The sequence below is a fragment of the Gossypium raimondii genome, chromosome 2, assembly GCF_025698545.1.
Source record: "Gossypium raimondii isolate GPD5lz chromosome 2, ASM2569854v1, whole genome shotgun sequence".
Taxonomy (NCBI): Eukaryota; Viridiplantae; Streptophyta; class Magnoliopsida; order Malvales; family Malvaceae; genus Gossypium; species Gossypium raimondii.
The window spans coordinates 23,849,955-23,859,072 of NC_068566.1; the positions used below are offsets into that span (position 1 = coordinate 23,849,955).

The window sequence follows — 9,118 nt, forward strand, 5'->3', positions numbered from 1 at the left end:
AAATGGAGAGACCATAAAAGTACTTTAAAAAGGAATATTTTAAGAAAAATATAAGCCTCGAAGAGAAATTGCAAAATGTCCCGCCAGAAATGCTAAGGTACCAATAGGAAGCTGCAGTTAGATTTTGGAATTCAAAGAAATGAGAGGTATTACTTACTTCCAAACTCTTATAATTATTTTGGTTTATAGTATGTACTATATACGTAATAATAATTTCATAATGTAGGATCGTGAGCGAGTTGGAACTACAAGTAGGCAAAAACAAAAATTCACGCACACAGTTGGGTCGAAAAATTTTGCTTGTGTAGCTGATGACGAGGTATTTTAAATTTATTAATTGTGTCAAATATTAATTACTTTCTACTAGATAATATTTTTCCTACTATATTGCAGGAACAGTCGTCTAGTCAAAAATTTGGATGCCTTCAAATTTTTGACATTACACATAGAAAGAAAGATGGATCTCCTATGACTACTGAAGCTGCAGAAATTATGGTATATTTACTTAATAAAATTTGAATTATTTAAATATTTATCATGTTTAATTATAATGGTTTAATTCGTCCTTTGTAATGCAAATTATGCCAAGTTATGTTGCATTTGTTTTGATTATATATTTCGTTTCTAACTCTTTGATTGATTTATTAGCAGAGACTAAAGGATAAAAGGGCGGAGTATGAAGCGATCGCTTCAATTGATAGTTCTGTTAATCTTGATGACATTGATAATTGAATTATTACTGAAGTTTTATGCCGTGAAAGGTATGGTCGGGTTCGATTTCAAGGATCTTTTGTTAACCCAATCCAATATTTTGGATCCAACTCGCAGTAATACATAACTTCAGGGAATCAGGCTCAAGTTGAAGTTTAGAGGTTAAGAGACCAGATGGCTTAGATGCAAGCGAGCACAGTTGAGAAAATTGCTCAACTTAAAGTGGAGGCAGCATCGATAGAAATAGAGGCTTAAATAAAATATGATGAACTCCAACTACAACTTAAAATGGAGGCAACAGCGAGGGAAATAGAGGCAACAAGAAAATACGGTGAACTCCAACTACAGCTTCAGAATATGATGAAGATGTTTCAGCAGTCGCAGAATTCGCCATCTTAGACTTTTCTTTTCTTATTGTGAGAATATTTTAACAATATAACTTTTGAATATAATATATTTTGTTATTTCATTATTAATTTAGATCATATACATATTTCTTTCGTGCTAGTATCATTTAGATTTGATGTTACAGGAAATTATGTTGACAATTCGGGTTCTATGTAAATGAAAATGGGTTGGTAAAATCTGCAAAAGTTAGTGGTGTTTTACCACAAAAATCGCTACAGAACATGCCCTTTAGCGGCGTTTTTATGAGAAGCGCCGCTAAAGGTCATGTTCTATAGCGGCGTTTTTCCACATAAATGTTGCAAAATTTAGAGCGTTTTTTGTAGCGCTTATCAAAACGCCGCAAATTGTTTTAGTGGAGCTTATAAGCGCAGCTATAGAACCAAAAAAATGCCGCTAAAAACTTGTTTTTTTGTAGTGCTACCATGGTTGAGGAGCAAACTCAACAAACACGTTGCTTGAGTAACCTTGCCACGGGAATGATTTCAATCCCCACCAATCACCATGAAAGAATAGTTAATCCTTAGTCATCTCACACTGTATTGAAACTAGAGATTCCAAGGACACCTTTAATATAAAAGGATCAATTACATTTTCACATAGGTAAGTTCACAGCACACATATTCTACCTAAATATCTATAAATCTCTTATCAATTTATTTATTTAACTATAGAGAATGTCTCAAAGTGTAAATTTTAACACCCCCATAGATTATCTTTGATGTTGCAAGTCTTTCCTTATCCGGCTCAACATCTTCTTAGCCGAACATCTCACTAGCTTAACTCCAATGAAAAGTAATTTTGCAATTACGTCACGTAAAAATACACAATTTATTAGTTTAAGATGGAATCAACTTTATTAATCTAGAAAAACTAAAAAACAAAACAAGAAAATTGTCTTCACTTCTGCCATCAGATGAAATAAAAGAAAGAGGAGAAAATGGAAAGAAGAAAAAAAATGTGTTCAAGTTTTCAAACAAAAAACCAACAATATCCGTAACTAACCTCTAAGTTGTAACCGTTACATCCAGAAAATGATAATAAAGTGGGTGAATGTTGCAAGGGAAGCTTTTTGTGTCTGTATCAGTTTAGGAAATAAAGGAAAAACAAGTATTACTTTACAATGAAGATAAGCTGATGCTAAAATTTACCTAAAAGCAGATGACGTTATAGTCTTCAATTTCTACTAGCTTCTCCTTTATTCACCACCCCATTCACTTCTTTAGTCACCCCTATACTCTTCATTTTCTAATTGCTTTCCTTATTTGATTCTATATGTTACCTATATCACGTTGAAATTAAAAAAAAATTAAGACATATTTTTTAAAACACTTGTTTGATAAATCAATAAAATTTTCATAAGATTTAGTTTTTGTTAGTTGAGTCTGATAGTCTATTAACTTTTAATTAACATAAAATTTAAAAACAATTGAATATGATAAGTAAGTAGATAGTTACATATTACTTAATGTGAAAAATATTAAGTTGATTTTATTTTAAAATAAATTATTTCCTAATTTTGTTAAAGATTAAAATATTTAAATTTTATCTTTAACTTTTATACAAAACTATTCAAAATAAATAACACCATATTAATAAGATTAAAGTTATGAAATAATAAATATTCAAAATCAAGATTTACTATTATCAACCAAAATAATTATATTGAGTGCTTAATTTTTACTAATATATCAAAAATACAATATAAATTCAGTGCTTATAAAATTCAAGTCTAAAAATTGAGTACTTAGTTTTTTAGTTTAACAAATACATCCTTAATTTTTATTTTTCATTATTTTCCGGATAAAATGGAAAAGAAAATAAATTTATTTAAGGTGTGAAATAAATTTTTATTCTCTTAATTTAAGTAAATTATTTTAAATATAATTTGAAAAAGTGAATCGTTTCTTTTGCATTTTAACCAAATTTTCTCATTGGTTTTAATCTTCCGAACAAAATATACACATGTAACATTTTTTTTCCTAACCTTTCTCTCCTTCACTTCACTCTCCTTTTCTTTCTTTCTCTTTGAAATTGTGTATCTAAATTGATAATTAATTGATTTAATTATTCTTTGGTCCCTTTGCTGTTCAAACTTTAAAATTTTAGTCCTTTTTCATTCTAGGCATTTTAGTCCCTTATTTGATCTAAAATTAAAATCAAATTGATAGCACTTGTTAAATTTGAATGTGACATTTTAATATTTAAAGATTTGATTTAAAATTAATGTTTACTTATAAGACATCCAGATTTAAAAAATTCAATTAATAATATTATCAATTTGATTTTATATGAAAAACAAGGCTAAACTCTTAGGGTTAAAAAAACTAAAATTTCAAAAATTCGGAGAGGATAATAGACCTAATTAATTATATTAATATCCATCAGTTCCTAAAATAAAACCATCATTTGTTTTCCAAATCAGTGAATTGCATGATTGTAATACACCTAATTATAGGTGATATATTCTCATAAAATAACACTTCTCTTTCTTAATTTATATATAATTTTTTAAAATAAAAGGGGCCTAATTTAGAATAGAGAAGAGTAGTATGTGCTTCAATTTGAATTCGAAAACATATTGACCACTTATCTTTAAATAAAAAAAATTGAATCAACAAATTGAGGTGGGTTTCATAATTCTTGAATCCCTCCACCCTTGATAGTATGATTAGTTAATTTAATTCCAATTATTGAGAAAGGAATGAAAAGAGAGTAAGTAGGACACAATTTCAACTGCCATATTGAAGATTAAGCTTTCGCTTGGAAAACACTCTTTCCTTTCTTTCTTTTATTATAACCTCCAACTCTCTTGCCTTCACTCACCATATTCCAAAATGCAGAAAGGCAATACTCAAATTGCCCTGATTTTGGCTTCACTTATTATCTCAAATATTGTAGTTTTAGTTGTTTCACAAGGCCAACTAAGAGTTGGTTTCTACTCCAAAACCTGCCCAAATGCAGAGTCTATAATCCGCAAGGTTGTTCAGAAAGCAGTGGCTGACAATCCTAGGAATGCTGCAATCTTGCTAAGGCTTCATTTTCACGACTGCTTTGTTCAAGTATCTATATCTTCTTGCTCCTTCTCTGTTTATCTCCCTGCAAACAAAATGAAGCTTAATGTCTGATGTAATATTGAATTTCAGGGATGTGATGGGTCGATACTGATAAGAAATGATGAGGATGGTGAACTCAAAGCACAAGGAAACTTGGGAGTTGTCGGTTTTGACGTCATAGACAGCGCAAAGCCCGGTTGGAAAATCTTTGCCCTGGAATTGTTTCTTGCGCTGACATCGTTTCTTTAGCTGCAAGAGATGCTGTTTCGTAGGTAAACTCAAAAAGTCACTTACTTTACAGCTTTAATTTCCTTTTGCCTCATCATGTGTCGATTTTTGCAGGTCAATGGGCCATTTTACGATGTTCCAACTGGGCGCAGAGATGGACGGGTCTCCAAGATGTCTCTGGCTGCGAATTTGCCTGATGTTGATGATTCAATCAATGTTCTGAAATCAAAGTTCAAGGAAAAGGGTCTCTCTGATAAGGATCTTGTTCTTCTAAGCGGTGGTATGTGCTTAATGACTTAAATGGTTTGGAATTGGATTCGGATGTTTTTTTATAGGGGCTGAAATACATGTCAAGTTCACATACATTGGTGCGACGGCCTGCTTTTTCATGCAAAAAAGGCTGTACAACTTAACCCCAGGGGAAGGTTCAGATCCAGCACTCAACCCTGGGTTCCTGCCCCAGCTCAAAGATAAGTGTCCCTTCAATGGAGATGTGTATGTCCGAATACCTCTTGATTCATGATTCTCTTCTAAATTTTTCTTTCTAAAATGTTTTCTTAATTGTAAAAAAAAAAATCTCAACCTACCAAAAGATCAAACTCGCAACCTATCACCTAAAATTAACCCCAACCATTCGCCTACACTACAATTTATTGAAGTTATGGAAATGCATTTAAATTCTATCACTATTGGATGTGTATTCGGTTCGACTTGGTTCAGTTCGATTTTGGAACAAAAATTGAATCAAATCGTTCTATTTGGTTTTTCACTTTTGAAACCAAAACTGTATAGAATAAAAATTTAAATATCCAAAATCGTTAATCACGGTTCGGTTCGGTTCGGTTTGACGGTTGTTACTAAATTTGGGCTTTGTAAAAAAAAAAAACAATATCACCTTCCTTTGGGGTGAAAAAAATATTTAATATTACAATTCTTGATTTTGTTTTACAACAATCATAATACTTGCTCTAGATTCATTTATACGTGAATTAAATAGTTAAATTAATATTGTAACACCCTTGACCCGACCCGATCTACTAGATCCGAATCTTGGGTGTTATGTTCTTCTTACAGATGTAACTTAAAATTTTTCTTTCTTATTCATTGATGTAAACATCTATCTTTCTATAACATAATCTTTGATTGGCGCACATTGTATGGTTACACTTACATTTATCCTATGTACAATTCACTATCTATGGCTACTACAGATTTTCTTGTAAAAATACAATGTATTGTTATTATTTCTACTCAATAAAACTTCAAACTTTCTTACTTTATCTCTTAGTCTTCTAGGTACATTTTGGGATACTACTTAATGAACTTATGCCCAAACTTTGACACGCCACTTATTTTCCTCTATATGAATAACAACCCAGCGTGCCACTTCCTTGGTGTAGCCTTGGCATTGTCTCTCGATGTACATTCCTTTACAAACCTAAAAATAGAAACAACTTCTATAAGTTTGTAAGAACTTAGTGAGCTAAACCTTAGAATACCTTTTTCATTCATTCTATGTTGCATATGTTATTTTGCACATCCTTGGATATTTCTTGACCTTTCTTTCTTCTTTGGTGGGTACAGTGCTGAGGCTACTATCTTTCTTTCTTCAAAGTTCTCCTTTCTTGAGCATACTATACTTTACATCTCTTTACATTTTATCTCAATTCTTAAATCTTACCTTTATATCATCCTTACTATAACAACTCGTTTTCAGTAGTGTCGAAAATAGTGGCTTTGGGACCACAAATTCGATGAGTAAATCTGTAATAATTAGTGTTTAAATTATGTGAATCAAAAATAATTTTATATTGAATTTTGATTTGATGAGTTTTAGTTAATTAAACAAATAGTTAAGTGTTAGTGGTTCTTCCAAAAGTCAAGTGGTTTTGGAAAATGAGGTATCGGGACCTCATTTCTTTAAACCGAGCTCATAAATATTTTATTTAGTATCTACGGAGTTACTATTTTAGCATGTGAAGGTTCGGTCCGAAAATTTTATTGTTTAATTAGTTAATTAATTAAAAAGGACTAAATTATAAAAATATGTAGAACTTGATCGCTATTGAATTTTAATGATTTAAATGGTTTAATTAATGAAAGAAAGAGGATTTATATGGTAATTAAACCATAATAAAATAATGTGGACGGTTGATGTTTTATTTATTTTTATCTAAATTATATGTTGTTATTAAAGTAAATAAAGGTTAAAAGTGATAAAAAATAAAGAAATAATAATAATTAATGAAAACATTACCATTATCATCAATCCTCTACCTTTAGGAAAAAAACATTGATGAACTCTTGGGAGCTTTCGACCAAGCAAAAAATTTTGCACGTGAGTGTCATTTGAACTCGTTTCTTATAATTTGTATTTTTTGAGATCATTGCAATTAGATCTAGTTAATACGTACCTTCGTTTTCGAAACTGTTAAAGATTTTAGGTTTTTTCATTGATGAATATTTGTTATTATTGATGCTAAATGATGAATTTGAAGTGTTGGTTGTTAATTAGGAATATTTTGTAAAGTGATTTTTGATAGTTTTTAGTTAAAGGACTAATTTGTTTAAATGTTAAAATTGACATCGAATTCTTGTGAAATTTAAAGGAATATGGACTGTCCTAGTTTGTGACGAAATTCGGCTAGCATGGGGAAATTTTGAAATCTTAATAAATTTGAAATTTCAGGTTTAGGGACTAAATTCAAAGAAATGTAAAAGTTTAGGGAAAATGTGTAAATAATGAAAACTTAAGGGACACATGCATAAAAATAAGTTGAAATAAGTATTTGAATTTGATAAATTGAATTTAGTTATTATAGATAAAGATTTGACTCATACGGAGGATAGCCAAGGAAAGGGGAAAATAGCGGGTTAGTCCCTGGGTGTCAACCATTAGCAAATATTAGCTAGGTTCATAAAATTATTGAATAAGTTTATATGTTTATAAATTATGTTGTTTTCTATTTGTTTAAATTGAGTTATGATTGAATATTTAGTAATGAAATTTAATTATGAATTGTATAAAATTAAGTATAAAGTAAAATTGTACTATTTGAAAGTTGAGAAATGGTTGTGAAATATGAATGACATTATCTCAGAACGGATGGAATAAATATACGGTATATGTACAGATATTGTCGAAGTGCCTTTGATTTTGTTAATGTAATGAATTCAATTTAAATGTCCATTTGAATGTAGTACTCGATTAGGATACGATTTGCATGCCAATAGGGTTAGAAAGCACGCTTGTACAGAATTGCACTTCGGTGCCTCTGTTTGCACAATTGTGCCTTCGTTTGCACTTCAGTGCCTCTGTTACTCATCTTCGGTGCCTCTGGGGTGGTATAGTTACCCGAGTATCCGAGTCAATTTACTATAGTTCATCGGGCTATATATTAATTGGCTTAGAACTTATTTATTTGCTTAATTTTTTTAAATGTATGAATTGCTACTATGTGGTAAATAGCATTATGAAATGCTTGTGTATAAAGGTTGATAAGTACATTGAAATATGGTAGTTGATAAAATTTGATTAGTTCTTTTGTAAAGTATTAATTATGTATTATATATTATTATATACTAATACAATGTGATCTTGCATTTAGTTATCGGAACTAGTAATGTATCCTTTAGATTATCTACTTTGTCAAGGTAAGTTAATATTGAATTCATAAATATTTTGTATTGATATATTTAGATGAATATGGAGATGTTAAGTGGTGAAATTGAATAATTAATGATTATGTGTTTAGAAGTTGTTTGTAATAATATTGAAATGAAGGAAAAGTTTATAGTTATATATATAAATTTTACGATTCGTAAATGCGATATTGGTGATAGAGTTATGTATTTAACTATTAAAGAGTGAATTGTTTTGATTTGAACTATCGTGGTTTATGAATAGCTCAATTGAAAGTTTTGGTACTAACATTATGTGAATGTAATATCCCATTTTTAGTGGTGTCTAAAATAGTGGTTTTAGGACACAATTTCGATATATGAGGTCACTTTTTATTGTTTAGTTAATGTTTATAGAGTTATATTAGGTCGTATTAAATTTTGGTAAAGAAATTTTAAGGTTTACTTAATTTAAGAAAAAGGATTAAAATGTAAAAGATGGAAAACTCTTGTTATAAGTGAATTGTATAGATTAAATGGCTTAAACATCATAAAAGGAAGGATATAAATGGTAAATATACCATTTGTTTTTATGTGGGACGACTATTAGGTGAATTTCATTGTTTTATACTTTATAATTTTTATTATAATTGATAAAAGATATAATAAAATAGAAAGACCATAAAACAAAAGTGGTATCATCTTTATTTTTCTTTTGGACAACCGAAACCTCCATGGAAGGGGATTTTTGAGCTTTGGTCTTCTCCTTTAGGCTTGCATGGTATGATTTTTAAACTAGTTTATTGTAATTTTTCTGTTTTTGATATCGTTACAACTAAATCCAGCTAACTTGTACCTTTGTTTTTGAAACTGTCAAAGATTTAGATGTTGCCATTGATGAATCCTTGTTATTTTGGATGTTAAATGATGAAATTGAAGTGTTAGTTGTTGATTGAAATTAGTTTATTAAGTAATTTGTTAGTTTTAAGTAAAGGATTAATTTGATTAAATATTAAAATTTAATCGAAATTCTTGTCAATTTTGAATAAATAATGATTGTGCTAGTTTAGAATAAAACTTGGCTAGTTTGGGATATT

General features: G+C 29.7%; 1 pseudogene; it reads left to right on the plus strand.

The window, feature by feature from the left end:
* The first annotated feature begins 3,830 nt into the window (after positions 1-3,830).
* LOC105788324 (peroxidase 43-like) lies at positions 3,831-5,680 on the plus strand (annotated as a pseudogene).
* The last annotated feature ends 3,438 nt before the right edge of the window (positions 5,681-9,118 follow it).